Source organism: Loxodonta africana, chromosome 5, assembly GCF_030014295.1.
Source record: "Loxodonta africana isolate mLoxAfr1 chromosome 5, mLoxAfr1.hap2, whole genome shotgun sequence".
Lineage (NCBI taxonomy): Eukaryota > Metazoa > Chordata > Mammalia > Proboscidea > Elephantidae > Loxodonta > Loxodonta africana.
In genome coordinates this window covers 76,834,122-76,847,823 of record NC_087346.1, presented here as the reverse complement: position 1 = coordinate 76,847,823, position 13,702 = coordinate 76,834,122, and the positions used below count along the sequence as shown (strand labels likewise).

The window sequence follows — 13,702 nt, the reverse complement described above, 5'->3', positions numbered from 1 at the left end:
TGTCTAGTGGGCCTCTAAGGGTTCTGGAAGAAATATATTCCACACTTGGGAATACTGTTGTAGATAATATACTGGGTGGTGTGAAATGATGTCAGATGAGCACGGATATGCTTAGCAGCAGGCCCAGGCTGCAATGCAAGTGCCTCTACTTCTTATCCATATGACCCAGCAGGTCTATGGTAATAGAAGTATCTGTGGTGGGAAAAGACACTGTGTAGTTTGTGACAAGCCTTAACAGGAAATCACAATGTAGATTTTTAGGGTCCAGGATCAAGTTCATGCCATCTGCAGTGGAAAATTATACACCTTTTGAAAAATAGTTTCTAGAATGCTATTGGGCCTTGGTGGCAATGGAACAAGAAGTTATTGTGTGACCAGATCTGCCCTCATTAATTAGTTTCTGTCAGACTCAAGTTTTAAAGTCAAACAGGCCAAACAGCAATCTGCTGTAAGATGAAAGTGATACATCCAAGATCAGGCATGAGTAGAGATGGACAGAATGAGGAGGCCGCACAATCGGATGTCCCAGAATCCCAGGTCATTTACCACTATTGCACGAGCACCTCACCATTGGCTCTTACCTGTGGAGAAGAGAAAAGCTGAAGTTGGTGCAAAGATGTGTCAACTCAATATGCCAAAAATTTATGGTAGCTGCACTACAGGTGGCTTTGAATGACAGAAGTGGGGGGAAAGCCTCCCAGTGTCCCAATGGGCAGAGCTCAGGATGATACACCTGACCAGGAATTTTGTGAGAAAGAAAAGTGGCCCAAAGTTAGAATATACATACAGTTATATGTCACTTAATGTTTACGATACATTCTGTGAAACAGGATATTATGTGCTTTGGATGTTGTGCGAACGCCATATTATATACAGCAAAGCTATATAGGATATTTTAGTGTATCTGTATTGACTAAATAGCTAAGAAGACAGATGTATATGCAATTGGACGTTACCTGAACGGACATTATGTGGCACATGACTGTATAAATTGAATATATATGGGCTCATGGGCAGTGACGAAGGGCTAAACTGTTTTTTCCTGGAAGGAGAAAGATTGAAAGAATAGAAACATGGAAGTCTGTGTTAGAGACTTGTGGATGGGTCTACAGGAAGAGGAAGAAATGAAGATCTCTATATCTTGTGTTAACCCCCATCAAAGAGTATCTACTACAAAAGAAGCACTAAACAACCAAGAAAATAGAATAATTTAGCTGGATGACATCATTGAGTTTCTGTGATAGGCCACCCCAGTGCTGGCATAATGAGTATATGAATAGAGTGGCTATGGTAGTAGGAATGAAGGCTACATATGGGACCAACAGTATGACCTTCCACTCACCAATACTGATCTAGCTACTGCTGCTATCAAATGATCATTCTGCCAGCAATAGAAACCAAATGTTAAATTCCTGATAAATCATCTCTTGAGAATACCAACTAGCCACATAGTTTTAAGTTTACTACACTTGGCCCCTTCCACCCTGATTTTGACTAGAATCAACATATGTTTATAGTGGGAGTTTGCCTTTCCGGCTTACGTGACCTTAGCCAGCAACATTCACAAAGGTTTACAGAGTGTTTGATCCACATAACATTGCACCAAACCAAGGGACCCACCATAATGAAAAGGAGGTATGGTAGTGAACACTTGGTCTAATTGTGCTATCACATACCACACTACCCAGAAGCTGCCAGTCCAATAAAGTGATGGAAAATCTTTTGAAGGCACAATTGAGGTGCCAACTCAGAGATAATAGACTGTGAGAAATGGATACATTTTTCAAGGATTCAGTATATATACTCTAAATTAATGATCACTGGCACCATGTCCCCAACAGGTAACATACATGGCTCCAGAAACCAAGAGATAGAAGTAGATGGTGTGCTATTTACCATAACTCCCAATGACCTTCTTAGAGATTTTGTGGCATCAGCCACGACTTGAGGAGGGAATGATGACCAGGCTCAGAGCCCCTAAGAGTGAGGTAAACCCTAAAATCATTGCGAGTGCTAGCCGAGAGTGAGAGGAATCCACAATAGTAAAGAATGTAAGGGAGGGAGAGAATGTGTATTAGTCATGGCCTTGAGATTAACTACAGCAACAGAAACTGCAGTTATTCCTACTAACTTTCCTCTTGTAAGGAATAGAGGCCCACCAGAACTAGACTAGAGGAGCTACTCCAAAACTTAGATGAAGAAGTGAATCAGAGTGGATTAAGAGGTAGACTGTAGTGTATTCTTTGCTATATTTCGCAGATCTCCTCTAGGAACAAAGGGCTTATTCCTCAAGTTGCTGGGAATACTGACAGGAAACACCCCTTAGCTATAATCTCTCTCCAGAAATCGTCCTTAGCTAAAGAAACCCACCTCACAAGATCACTCCCCCTTCCTGGAGGCAGTCTGAATCTGACAATAACTTGTTAATGCAGGGATATTAAAGCCAGGTGCCTTTGTCCCAAATCAGAAAATTGGAAAGATCCACCCCAGCTTCCGATCTTCCCATGAAGTGAGCTGATTTTTTATTTTTTGTGAATACAAGCTGTTCAACTTCTCTCTCAAACTTCACCTTGCTGAGATTAATCCTGAGAGCACTTCCTCTCCAATAAATCTCCTGAACACTAATCTCCTTCAGAAAGTCTCCTTCCTAGGGATCCCAACCTGTAACAAACAGGAAAGAAAGGAAAGCCAATAAAGAGTACAGTGATGAGAGTGTTACTGCTGTGGCAAATTGGGGCTCAGTCTTCCTGGGGACCCTCTCAGAAACTATGTGGAATATGAATTGTCCCATTAAGGAATGACGAGCCAGAGTATTTATCCACTAATTTCTATTATTCATTGGCCAAGCGGTCACTCTTGAGGTTTTGACACTTTGGCACTTTCTTCCTGCTCTGTGTGGGCTGAGGAAGCTCCTGCAGCTAGAGAACACTCTAGGCAAGAGACTCCAGAAACCACTAGCCCATACAAGCACTGCCCCTGGGGTGTTGTTGTTGTTGTTAGGTACCATCAAGTTGGTACCAACTCATAGCGACCCTATAGACAACAGAACGAAACACTGCCCAGTCCTGTGCCAGCCTCACAATTATTGCTATGTTTTAGCCCATTGTTGCAGCCACTGTGTCAATCCATCTTTTCGAGGGTCTTCCTCTTTTTTGCTAACCCTCTACCTTACCAGGCATTATGTTCTTCTCCAGGGACTGGTCCTTCCTGATAACACATCCCAAGTATGGGAGACGAAGTCTCACCATCTTCATTTCCAAGGGGCATTCTGGCTGTACTTCTTCCAAAACAGACTTGTTCATTCTTCTGGTAGTCCATGGTGTATTCAATATTGTTTGCCAACATCATAATTCAAAGGCGTCAATTCTTCTTCAGTCTTCCTTATTCACTGTCCAGCTTTCACATGGATATGAAGCAATTGAAAATACCATGGCTTGGGTCAGGAGCACCTTAGTCTTCAAAGAGAATTCTTTGCTTTTCCTAAAGAGGAAGTCTTGCAGCAGACTTGCCCAATGCAATACATCAGCTGATTTCTTGACTGCTGCTTCCATGGGCATTGAGTATGAATCCAAGTAAAAAGAAATCCTTGACAACTTCAATATTTTCTCTGTTTATCATGATGTTGCTTATTGATTCATTTGTGAGGGCTTTGGAGGTGTAATCCATACTTAAGGTTGTAGTCTTTTATCTTTATCAGTAAGTCCTCTTTGCTTTCAGCAAGCAAGATTGTGTCATCTGGTTATTGCAGGTTGTTAATGAGTCTTCCTTCAATTCTGATGTCATGTTCTTCTTCATATAGTCCAGATTCTTGAATTATTTGCTCAGCATACAGATTGAATAAGTATGGTGACAGGATATAACAATAACACATACCATTCCTGATTTTAAACCACACAATATGCCCTTGTTCTGTTTCAATGACTGCCTCTTGGTCTATGTACAGGTTCATCATGAGCACAATTAAGTGTTCTGGAATTCCCATTCTTCACAATTTTATCCGTAATTTGTTATAATCCACACAGTCAAATCCTTTTCCATAGTCAATAAAACATAGGTAAACATCTTTCTGGTATTCTCTGTATTTGTGCCCATTCCGAAGAAAGGTGATTCAACAGAATGCCCCTAAGGTGGTCAGAGGAATTTCAGGAGAAACATTGACATTATCTGTAACAGAGGTCATGCGAAACCATGAGGTATATTTCCACTGTGGGGGAAAATAACTAAATTATATTTGTTAGTGTTAATACAAATGGACCCAAGATAATAGTTGTAATAAAGGAGAACAGGTTGGAGGCTATGATGGGGGAAAACACCTAATGATGATTTTCAGTATGGATTGTATGACAGCACTTGGAAAGTGTAGGTGGGTATGATAGGGATGCTGTGAGGGGAAGGCACTTTATGATTATATTTTACAAATATGCAAGCATTTCACTGCCACAAATACAGACCACGTTCTTGTGTTGAAGGTGAGACAGATCCCTTGAGGGAAGAAACTGTCTTACTTATCTTTGATATGGAAGAATTTCATAGGATTGGGAGTCACTCTGCCTCCCCATGCCACACATAGTGATTGGTACAGAAAAAAAGAAAACAACTGTGCTCAGATATTAGCTCTGCCACTCACCAACCCTATGGTTTTGCCTATATTACTGAAACTCTCTAAACTTCTATTTTACTCACTTATGAGATGGGAATAAAAAGTCCTACTTTGTGTGGTTGTTTAGAGGAATCAAGGAATGTGAAAGTATGTGGCTCAATTCCTGGCACATAGGGGTGCTCAATAAATGTCTTTTTCTTCAAGAAACATTTTTAGGATAAATGAGTGAATCTGGGCTTACCTGAAATTTTCAGTTAACATTACAATAGTCCAAAGATTTTCATGAATTAATTTCTGATCATATCTATTGTGAAGAGCCAAATTAGTGTAGAGTTTTTATTCCAGTGAAATCATCAGACAAGGATTTTAAAAGGCTCTAGCATGGACAGTATTTAAATTTAGTTACAAACTACAATATATTTGAATGGAAACTGAATGACGGCCACAGTTGTGGTTGACTAGGTCACTTGGAATCTGTTTATTATTAGTGCTTTAAAATGCCTTTTTGGATCAAGACCATTCTACTCTACTGGATAGTTTTTCGATAGTTTGGGATTTAAGAGTATGTTCCATTTCTCTGGAGTTATTTTTACACTACTTTTTAAAAAACATGTATTATATCCAGAAGTAAAGAATAAAAAACATTTAGTACTTAATCTCAGTAATTTCTCCTTTGTTGAGTATTGTACATCTTCTCAGCCATCTCCCATTCATTCTACTTGCTCACTGAATTGTAGTTGAAGAGATTAAAATAATTTAATCAATGCTACTAGGCAATACAGTTTCAGGATTTCCATCCATCTTCCTAAAACTTCAAATCCTTACAGGCATAGCTACACCCCAAATCTTGGAATCTGTCAGCACCAGATCTTTTTAGTAGATATTACAAAATGGCCTCATGCTTTGAGGATTGATAAAAACAGCCTCAACTGAGAGAAGTCTTGAGAAAGTCATACATATATATAGGAATCCTGGTGGTGTAGTGGTTAAGTGCTACGGCTGCTAACCAAAGGGTGGGCAGTTCGAATCCACCAGGCACTCCTTGGAAACTCTAGTGGGCAGTTCTACTCTGTCCTATAGGGTCGCTATGAGTTGGAATCGACTCATTGGCACTGGGTTTGGTTTTTTTTGGTTATATGTATATATAAAACCAAAAGAAACAGTAAGAGTCAATCCATGGAAGGCTGCTGAAAAAGCAAAGTGGAGGACAAGAGCGAGTAAAGGTTATTTGTGGTAAGAAATACTGGGGGTAGGACTTGGGCTTTTTGTTAATCCCCATTTCAAATGAACTCTCAGTTAGATATGACCCAAAGTCATCTCACTTTATCTGCTCTTGGCAAGTAAAAATGATGATAATAATGTTGTTGTTGTTAGCTACCATCAAGTCAGTTCTGACCCATAGCGACCCTATGCAGAATAGAATGAAACACTGCCCGGTCCTTCATCATCCTCATGATTGTTGTTGTACTTGAGCCCATTGTTGCACCCACTGTGTCAATCCACCACATTGAGGGTCTTCCTCTTTTCCACTGACACTGTACTTTACTAAACATGATGTCCTTCTCCAGGGACTGATCCCTCCTGGCAAAATGTCCAAAGTATGTAAGACGCAGTTTCACCATCCTTGTTTCTAAGAAGCATTCTGGCTGTACTTCTTCCAAGACAGATTTGTTCGTTCTTTTGGCAGTTTATGGTATATTCAATATTCTTCCCCAACACAACAATTCAAAGGCATCAATTCTTCTTTGGTCTTCCTTATTCATTGTCCAACTTTAACATGCGTATGATGAGATTGAAATTATCATGGCTTGGGTCAGGCGCACCTCAGTCTTCAAGGTGACATCTTTGCTTTTCAACACTTTAAAGTGGTCCTTCGCAGCAGGTTTGCCAATACAATGTGTCTTTTGATATCTTTTTTTTTTTTTTAATTGTGCTTTAAGTGAAAGTTTTCAGTTCAAAAAGATATGGAACGCTTCATGAATTTGCATGTCATCCTTGGGCAGGGGCTGTGGTAATCTCTCTATCGTTGCAATTTTAGTATATCTCCTACCAAAGTGAGCACCATCTTTTGATTTCTTGACTGCTGCTTCTATGGCTGTTGATTGTGGATCCAAGCAAAATGAAATCCTTGACAACTTCGATCTTTCCTCCATTTACCATGTTGTTGCTTATCGGGCTAATTATGAGGATTGTGTTTTCTTTATGTTGAAGCATAATCCATACTGAAGGCTGTGGTCTTTGATCTTCCTAAGTGCTTCATTAGCAAGTCCTCTTCACTTTCAGCAATTAAGGTTGTGTCATCTACATAACACAGGTTGTTAATGAGTCTTCCTCCAATTCTGATGCCACATTCTTCTTCAAATAGTCCAGCTTCTCAGGTTATTTGCTCAATATACAGGTTGAACAGGTATGGTGAAAGATACAACCCTGACGCACACCTTTCCTGACTTTAAACCGCTCAGTACCCCCTTGTTTTATCTTAACAACTGCCTCTTAAGCTATGTACAGGTTCATCATGAGCACAATTAAGTGTTCTGGAATTCCCATTCTTCTCAATGTTATCCGTAATTTGTTATGATCCACGCACTCGAATGCCTTTGCATAGTCAATAAAACACAGGTAAACATCTTTCAAGTATTCTCTGTAGGGCTTGGACTGGACTATGGAATAGAAAAAGATACTGGTGATGAGTGAGCATCTTGGATCAAGTAGACACATGAGACTATGTGGGCAGCTCCTGTCTGGAGAAGAGATGAGAGGTCAGAGGGAATCAGAAGCTGTCTGAACAGACACAAAAACAGAGAATGGAGGGAAGGAGTGTGCTGTCTCATTAAAGGGAGGGCAGCTAGGAGTATTCAGCAAGGTGTATATAAGTTTTTGCATGATAGACTGACTTGGTTTGTAAACTTTCACTTAAAGCACAATAAATTTTTTTTTTTAATAAAGTAGTTCTTATCTACTATCTAATTAGTGAAAACTGCTCTCCCTCCCTTCCTCCCCACTCTCATAACCATCAAAGAGTATTTTCTTCCCTGTTTAAACTATTTTTTAGTTCTTATAATAGTGGTCTCATACAATAATTGTCCTTCTGCAACTGACTAATTTCACTCAGCATAATGCCTTCCAGATTCCTCCGTGTTATGAAATGTCTCACGGATTCATCATTGTTCTTTATCGGTTCATCAGTTGATCGGCACCTTGGTTGCTTCCATGTTTTTGCTATTGTAAACAATGCTGCAGTGAGCATGGATGTGCATGTATCTGTTCGTGTAAAGCCTCTTATTTCTCTAGGATATATTCCAAGGAGTGGGATTGCTGGATCGTATGGTAGTTCTATTTCTAGTTTAAATAAAGAGTGTTTAATAAACAATCCCTATAGCTTCTTTTACACAGTTGTGGTCAGGACTAAACAAATCAGCATGGAACCAGCAAGAGCTGGAGCCATGGAAAAGAGTCCTCAGCCAAAACTATGTCCCAGTGGGAAAGCCAGTTCTTCGCATTGGCTGAACCTATCCAGAGACTACAGGGGAAGGGAGCCTGGTTGCTGCATTTGGTAGAGTTCAGTCTCTTAGGGCAAAGAGCAGGGGAAGAGAAGGATCGAGAATGGATATGGAAGAGCAAATGGAGAATAATCTGTTACACAGCTTGCTTGTGGCCACTCAGTGAGAATAGCTTGAAAGCTCATGTTATATGGCATCTGATAGTTCCAGAAGAACTGCTTCATTATAACCCCTGACACAGGTCCTAGAAATGGAACAAAATATCTTATCCTTAGTCTACTCAAGACAAGTCCAATCTTCATTCTACTAAGCTTGAAGGGAAAGTGGAGGCTGGAGGGATCAGAGGATGGTTAGGAGCTAGCAGACTTCCAGAGCTCTCTTAGGATAGTGCCCATAAATAGGCACTATCTTCTTCATAGATCGTAATCTTAGGGGCTAAAGAAACCTCATACACAAAAGTAACTACTGTGCTACTTTCTCACAAGGCAGTGATAAAAAATTAATAGATAAGATAGAGTTGGAGTATTAGTTTCACTACCATTTAGCTTTAACTATTTTTTTATTATCCTTTCTCAACAGAGATATTGAAAGTAAGGAATCAAAATGATGGCTAGTTAGAAAACATATTTTGATGATAATAATATTACATTTTAACTCAGCAGACTTATGTAACCTTTTTAGCTTGTTAGTTTAGATTTGTATGCACTTTTAACACAAAGAAATATTAAAGTAGGCTTGTGAGGTAGATGAGGCAGATATTATAAGGCCCATTTATAGGTGAGAAGGCTGAGATTCAGAAAAGTTAAAGGTCTTGCTTAAAATCTTCTGGCTCTTAAGTGGCAGAAGTTGGGCAAGACCTACAAAAACAATTGAAAATATTTACCTCTGATTCTAATACCCATCAAATGCTGAATCCCCTCTATTATTTCTCTCTGAGTGGTTGCTAACTTATAATTGAATACCTCCAGTGTCAGGAAACGTACTACCTTTTAGGCATATTTTGATAACATTTCAATTCAATACATTTAAAAAAAAAATCTCACAACTTTCATTTATTTTCCTGTAATGATATAGAACAAAGGAGATGAAGGGAAAGAAAGCTTTAGAATTGGGAAGTGGCAGCAAAATTAATATTTTTTATATGGCCCCCAGACACCCTGCTAACTCAGAACCGAAGTCATTCCCAAAGTCCACCTTTCAGCCAAAGATTAAAAAAGATTAGACAGGCCTATAAAACAAACAATAACACGAATGAGGAACGTGCTTTTTAGTTCAATCATGTATACGAGACCAAATGGGCAACACCTGCCCAAAAGCAAAGATGAGAAGGCAGGAGGGAACAGGAAAACTAGACGAATGGACAGAAAGAACCCAGAGTGGAAAGGGAAATGGAGAGAGTGCTGACACAATGCAGGAATTGCAACCAATGTCACAAAACAATTTGTGTATGAATTTTGGAATGAAAAATTGACTTGCATTGTAGACTTTCATCTAAAACATAATAAAATTTTTTTATTAATATTTTTGAGATTTACTATATACTGTATTGTGTTAGATACTTATTTATATTATAATCCTTCTTAAAATACTTGAAGAACTATCATGTTCCCCTGAGTATTTTTTCTTCTCCCCAGGTTCTTCAGTTGTTTCTTGTGTGCTATTATGGACATTGTTGTGCACTCCCAACACAGATTTCACTGATGAATTTAAGCCAGTTCTTGTGATCCCACCCTGACTGATCTGGGTACCGACAAACATAAACCGATTGAGCCAATGATATGAAGAGAGAGACATATTGAGGGCTTAAACTTGGAAAAATTCTGAAACCATCTCAGTTTTAGAGCTCTCCATGAGGTTGCTGGGCCTTTGTGTGTTAACTGTATTATAGCCTGACTTCTTCTACTGCCTAATTCTGCTTCATTCTTTTTGCTACAGGTATTGATTCCAAGAAGACTCTCAAGAACACTTGCCAATAAACTTCTTGTACACTATTGTCCATTTCAGAGTCTGCTCTCTGGAGTACCATTCTGTGATGAAGTGCAGTATGAGAGGAAGTCCTAAGATAGAGCCAAGATGAACTCCAATGTTTAATAGTTTGGTAGAAGGAGAAGAATGGCTAATGAGGAGGGAGAACAATGAGAAAAATGTGGTGTTATGAAAACCAAGGAAAGAAAGTAGTTCAAGAAGAAGAGAGTAGTAAGTTGTATCAAAGGCAGTGACAGCTCCTAAACTTCTTAATAATAGGGACTGACTTAGGGATTAAAATCTGATTAGAAGGGTTTGTTGTTGTTAGGTGCCATTGAGTCACTTCTGACTCATGTCGACCCTCTGTATAACAGAACGAAACACTGCCCAGTCCTGTGCCATCCTCACAATCGCTGTTATACTTAAGCTGATTGTTGCAGCCATTGTGTCAATCTATCTCATTGAGAGTTTTCCTCTTTTTTGCTAACCTTCCACTTTACCAAGCATGATGTCCTTCCTTCTCCAGGGACTGATCCCTCCTGACAACATGTCCAAAGTATGTGAAATGAAGTCTTGCGATCCTTGCTTCTAAGGAGCACTCTGGCTGTACTTCTTCCAAGACTGATTGGTTCGTTCTTCTGGCAATCCATAGCGTATTCAATATTCTTCTCCAACACCATAATTCAAGGATATCAATGCTTCTTCAGTCTTCCTTACTCCTTGTCCAGCCTTCACATGCACATGAGGTGATTGAAAATCCATGGTTAGAGTCAGGTGCACCTTAGTCTTCAAAGTGACATCTTTGCTTTTTAATACTTTAAAGAAATCTTTTGCAGAAGATTTGCCCAATGCAATGAGTTGTTTAATTTCTTGACTGCTGTTTCCATGGCATTGATTGTGGATCCAAGTAAAATGAAATCCTTGACAACTTCAATCTTTTCTCCATTTATCATGATGTTGCTTATTGGTCCAGTTGTGAAGATTTTTGTTTTCTTTATGTTGAGGTGTAATCTGTACTGAAGGCTGTGTTCTTTGATTAGAAGGGTAGGACAAGACAATTTGCATAGCAGCATGCTCATTTTTACTTAAATGTACTTTATTGAGGAAGACTTGCGGGGTCACTGATATAAATTATGGCAATGAGGCTGAAGGGCCTAAACCATCCACTAGAGTACCTCTGATCTAATAGTGCAGAGAAGTTAAGGAAAATGAAAATTAAAAAGTATCCATTGGATTTAGCAACATAGAGTTGTAACAGAATGTTAAAAGGTTCCACTAAGGCCTCAAAGATTAGAATAATTGGTGCCAAATACCCCACACTCTAAAGCAGGGTGGTAGATCATCTACACAGTACTTGTGAACAGGTAATTAAAAAATGTTTTTGGCATCACTAGTGTATCACCTACCTCAGGCTATACGAAAGGAGTTGTCAGTGTGCTGTGAGTTTCTGTTCCACCCTCTTTGGGGGAGGGAAGGAAAGGGCTCTCCTCCTGCTCCCAGCCAAGGGAAGGGGGCTTTCAGTAAAACCTGAGGACTGGTCTTTGTCCTCTTGAATGCAGGAATGCAAGTACTTGAGTGATACATCTTCCAGAACCGTCAATGCCAGATTATCAACGCATCAGTCAGGTAAATGTTTTTCTGTACCAACAAGGAGGAGGCAGAGGAAGCATTGCAAACAGGGCAAGAGTTCAGTAAAGAAATGCTGAAAAAGCCAAGTCACCCATGTTCTCTTTCTCATTGCAGATTTCCCAGCAAAGATAGGCTTGAGCTAGAGAGAAGTTTTAAATGGGATAAGAGATAAAAATTGCATTCCAGTCCAAAATAAATATTTCAATCACCTGAAAAATTAGATTCTTTATTAATACTGAAGACTAAACAGATTATCATATCTGCCCAAGATTTTATCCAAGTCCTGAGGAGACAAGTTGTAAGAGAGAATTAATTTGCTTCCTGTGCACCTCTAAGAAGTTCTGCTCATTCCTTAAAGTAGTCACTGAGGTCAGTGGTGACGTGAAGGGGAGATGATATTGTGACAGGACAAGATGGAGTGAGTTGAGAAGTGAGAAGGAATTAGGAAATTGAAAAAGTGAGGATAGAAATTCACTTTTTACTATTATTATTTAGAAATTCACTTTTGAGAGGTTTGGTTGTGAAGAGATTTGGGTCAACTGAAAAGGGATACGGTGTTACGGAGGGATTTCTTTTTTTAAAGAGAGAGTGACTGAAACATGTATGAATACCAAGGAGGCTGACCAAATAAAAAAAAAAAAAGACCAAATAGAGACGATAAAAGAGATAACACTTAGCATAAGGTTCCAAAAAGAAGAGAGGAGCTGAGGTCTCAGGTGTAGGGGTAGAGATTGGTCTTGTATGGGGATGGAAGGCAGTTACTCCATCTCAACAGAAAGGGAGGAGGCAGGAGTGGATATAAATCCGAGGGGGTGGTGTGAATCTGAAAATGGGAAGGTAAGGTGATTTTAACAGAATGAATGCTATTTTCCCTATGAAATTGAAAAAAAAAATTGTAGAAAATAGAAACTGACCCATCTTCTCACTGAGCCTGTCTTGCATACCAGTTCCCAGCAGATACTTGAGAATCCAATAAATGGATGAACTTTAACATTCTTTATGTTTTTATAATGGTTAATAATGTTTTTAGTAACATTGCTGAAAAGAAGATTTTAAAAATTCCAAATAATCACTTCCAGCTAGCTTTTTGGGCCACCTATAAAGAAATCATTCCACAGCTGCTAAAATGGAGTGTGGAAGTCCCCTACACAAATGTAAATACAGCACTCTCTCCTATTTACTTCTCTTTCTTTCTTTTCTTTCCAACTTCCATGAGCAGGGCCTGCACCTTCCTTCACCCTGAGTGTGAAAATTAGAGGGAAGCAGTGGCTGTAGGTACTGGACGCTTTTTTGTTTTTATGGTCTCTGATCTTAACTGATTTTGTAATATGGCTCGTGGTCTTTTATTTTTAAAGAAAAAAAAATGCTGATACAAAAGAGAGAGTAAAATAATAAATAATCACTTACCTGCCGTAATTAACAAATACTAACTTTTAGCCATATTTTCTTCAAATCTTCTTTTTTACTAGAAGGAATGTAACGTAACTAGTAAAGGGAATATGGAAACCCTGGTGGCATAGTGGTTAAGTGCTACAGCTGCTAACCAAAGGGTCGGCAGTTCGAATCCACTAGGCACTCCTTGGAAATTCTATGGGGCAGTTCTACTCTGTCCTATAGGGATGCTATGAGTCAGAATTGACTCGTCAGCACTGGGTTTGGTTTGTTTTTTTTAGTAAAGGGGATACTGTGTGGTTTAAGGTCAGGAAAGGTGTGCATCAGCGTTGTATCGTTTCACCACACTTATTCAATCTATATGATGAGCAAATAATCCAAAAAGCTGGACTATATGAAGAACAGAGCATCAGGATTGGAGGAAGACTCATTAACAACCTGCATTATGTAGATGACACAACCTTGTTTGCTGAAAGTGAAGAGGACTTGAAGCACTTACTGATAAACAACAAAGACTACAGCTTTCAGTACGGATTATACCTCAAAATAAAGAAAACAAAAATCCTCACAACTGGACCAATAAGCAACATCTTGATAAACAGAGACAAGATTGAAG

General features: G+C 39.2%; 1 pseudogene; it reads right to left on the bottom strand.

The window, feature by feature from the left end:
- Window positions 1-6,558: 6,558 nt before the first annotated feature.
- On the bottom strand, window positions 6,559-6,659 carry LOC111751731 (U6 spliceosomal RNA; annotated as a pseudogene).
- Between the last annotated feature and the right edge of the window lie 7,043 nt (window positions 6,660-13,702).